General features: G+C 59.9%; 1 pseudogene; it reads right to left on the bottom strand.

Moving 5' to 3' along the window:
- Positions 1–131: 131 nt before the first annotated feature.
- On the bottom strand, positions 132–2,330 carry LOC127029071 (SUN domain-containing protein 3-like; annotated as a pseudogene).
- Between the last annotated feature and the right edge of the window lie 1,086 nt (positions 2,331–3,416).

The following is a 3,416-nucleotide window of genomic DNA, read 5'->3' as shown; positions in this document are numbered from 1 at the left end:
CTGTCCCTTGCTGCCTGGACCACGAGCATCCTTCTCCTGAGGGAGAAAGGTCCCTTCCCGACTCGTGGCGCAAGCTGTTGGAAGCTCCCTGGAAGAACGTTGGCAGGAACATACACAAGTCAAGTGCCACACATCATCTTTGTTTTATTCTTCTTCCAAAAGAAGCTCTTGGGCCTGCGGGTGGTCGTTGGGGCTCGCCGTCTTCCCGTGAACCTGTACTCGGTACACACAGGTGTACTCCGGGTTTCCCCAGTTGCTCTGCACCCGGAATTTGATGTAGCGGAAGGTCCTGGGAAGCTCCTTCTGTACAGAAATGGAGGGAACCATCATTACGCAGGTGGCCAGAGCCCCGCACATCGCCGGAGCCCCCTCTGCCCGCGCTCCCCCGCTGAGGCCCAAACGGCAGCCCTGACGAAGGAGGAAGCACGGGCAACCAGACCCCCTTTGCCAGGGCCACGGAGGAGCCCTCTGTGCCTAGAAGGCAAAGGCTCCCCTGAGGGGACTGTTTCCCTTCCCACTGCTGCTTTCTCTGCGCTACCCGAAGGAAAAGGAAAGCCCTTGCAAAGGTGGGGCAGCTGCCTCGGCCAGCAGAGCAGAGCCCCATTTGCCCTCCTCTTGCCGTCTTCCCCGCAGGAGCAAGGAGCGTGGCAGAGCAGAGGCTGGCTGGGGCGATCCTCCGCACTCTTTCCTCCAAGGACTTGCGGACAGCCCTGCCTTCTTCCCGGGCATCCTGCTCACAGCTCTTGCCGTACCTGCACATGGAACGTCTGAGCGATCTCCTTGTGCACGTCGTAGGTGAATGTCCCCAGGAGAGTTTCTGCCGTTGCCTCATCCACTCCCTCCAAGACGAGAGACAAAGGGAGCAGGTCAGGCTCGAGCAGGGCACCAGAAAAAGGGCACGCTGAGGCCAAAGCCGGGAACCCTTCCCCACCTGCCCTGGCTCTAGCGGCAGTCTAGCACAGCTTAGGGGGACTCTGGGTCAGGGTGGCTTGAGCGCGTGCTCCGGGATCCTTGGCCATGAAGCCGAGAAGAAGGCCCCAGAGGCACAGAACCCGCACGCGCCCCCAGTGGCCCCCAAGGGATGCGGTGCTCTGCAGCAGCCAGCCCCAGAGAGATGTCTGAGAGAAGCCGCCGCGAGAAGCACGTCTCTGGTACGGCTTTTCCCTGGGGCCGGGCCCCCCCACGAAGCGCAAGGCAAAGACTTACGGAGACAGCAAACTCTTTGGGGGCGCTGCTGACTTCCCCGGAAGGAGAGACTGCCGCGGAGATGTGCCAGATGGTGAAAGCCGTTGGCCAGATTTGCTCAGGCAGCCGGATGACCACGTGGCCCGAGATCCTTGGAAAGGCCAGCAGTCGCCAGGGGCAATACGGGGCTGAAACCAGAAAGCCCTGAGCATCAGTGGCAAGGAAGCCAAAGGGCTGCCAAGGACAAAGGTGGCTAAGGGTGGCGGGCAGGTCGCAGCAGCTGGGTTTAGCTCGGTCCCCCTCCTGAAGGGAGGGCAGTGCCGTCAGGGATCGCAGGGATCACAGGAATGCGAGGCAGGCTGCAGGGCTGAGCGATACGGCCGGGCTGAAGGGAAGTGCTGTGCACTTGGTGTGCCAACCCGAAAGCAAGGAGGTGAACCACAAGTCAGGATTTCTCCTGTGATACCTGCAAGATTGTCTCTGGAGGGTTTGCAGAAGAAAAGCCGAATGGCGGAAGCCACCAGGTCTTCTTGCCTTGCCCACCATAAGTCTTGGATGTCCTCTCCTTGTCAATGGCGGCGCCTGACGTGAAGGTGGCCGAAGATTAGGAGTCGAAGCAGTGCATTAGGCTGTATTTCTCAGGCTCGAAAGCAGAGCCTGGCAGACCTTGGGGGAGCGCCATACACAAAGCGAGGGCAGTGAGACTTTCTGTCTGCATACCTATGGCTTCCAGAGCCCAGTCAGGCATCTGGTGGTAGTTTTCAAGCACCTTCTTAATTGCCGCCTGGGTCAACTGCAGAATTTCCTGGGGAAAAATTGCGAACGGAGAGATGGCAGTGAACACAAACACACGCGCGGGCAGTTCTGCACGAACACGAGAGTCCTGGCACAGAGCCAAGCACTGCCGCTGTCAGAAAACCCAAGGCAAGAGGTGCCGGAAAGGGTGCCGACTTTGAGAGTGCCAAGAGGAAGCAACAGGAGGGAGCCCGGAAAAGTAGCGAGGTCTCTGATCCACCTGCAGCACCTTTACCTCTCTCTTCTCCTCTTGGACGCCGTGGTCTCCGAGGACCTCTCTCACTGCCTGCAGTATGTTCCCCCTCGCAGCAGACACCTGAGCCGCTGTCTCCTTGAGCTGCCGCATCTGCTCCAGCCAAGGCTGGGAGTTCCTGGAGGCAAAGGGAAAGCAGGTCTTGTCCAGCAGCTGCCCAGCCCCTGCAGGCAGGCTCCAAACGCCGTGCAGAGAAGGGTCCCATGGGCTTGGGTCACCCCCGTCCCCCAGCCCCTTTCCTTCCTCTGGTTTACAAATGGCTCCCTTCCACCACCGCAGGTAGTAGACGGGGAAGGTCAGGAGCCCTGGACGCGAGGCGAGTGAGCGCAGGCAGCAGGAAGCCAGCTGAGACGGCTCCCCAGAGCGCGTTCCTTGGCAAGAAAGCGCTCTTACCCTCGAGACTGCAGCTCCTCTTCAGGCAGGCCTGACATCTTCTGCAAGATAAAGACACTCCACTGGAGCAAGCACGAGGAGCACTGCCAGGGCTTCCCAAAGGAGACTCCCCTAGGGAGAGCTGGCAGAATTTCCTGCTGCTTCGAGTCGCTTTAGAGAGACCCTGACCCGAAGGTTGGGCTCTTTAACCAGCCACGTTCAGCAGAGCATCTTGCGGGCCTCCGTCTGACCCCCAGGCTCTCCGAGAGGTATGCAGGCAGCAAAGGCACCTTCTGCCAAAGTGCTCCCCGCTTCAGCCTGCCACCCTGCGGAGGTCACTCGGGAAGATCCGTCTCTGTGTTGAACTCGATCCAGGCGCTAAGGAGACTGAAGGATGAACAGAAGGGCACCCCCCACCCCCCACCCTCTGCCTCAGCGGTGATGGGCATTTTGGACCAGGCGCCGCGTGTTCCCAGGGCAGGCAGGAGGGCAGAGCCACGGCCTTTGCAGGCGTTGGGCTTCCCACAACAAGGGACACTTACCCGCAACGCTCCCTTTCCCCACACCGTTGAAGCCCCAGCAGTAGACAACAGCTGTGGGTCACATTGTCAAGAGATGGTTATTTTCCTCAGGAGCTGGTCCCTCTCCCTGGACTGCGAGGAGCATTTTTGGTCAGGGATGCTTACCAGACAGGACGGGAAGCAGCAGGAAAGGAGCCTCAGGACCCTCCTGCCCTTCTGGTGGGTGCTGCGTTGTCTAAAAGAGAGGCAACGTTGTTGTTCCCAAAGCCCAAAGGTTGGGACGCAGATTT

Source organism: Gymnogyps californianus, unplaced genomic scaffold (assembly GCF_018139145.2).
Source record: "Gymnogyps californianus isolate 813 unplaced genomic scaffold, ASM1813914v2 HiC_scaffold_67, whole genome shotgun sequence".
NCBI classification, from domain to species: Eukaryota; Metazoa; Chordata; class Aves; order Accipitriformes; family Cathartidae; genus Gymnogyps; species Gymnogyps californianus.
Note: the sequence above shows the minus strand (reverse complement) of the source record. Positions and strands in the feature narration are given on the sequence as shown.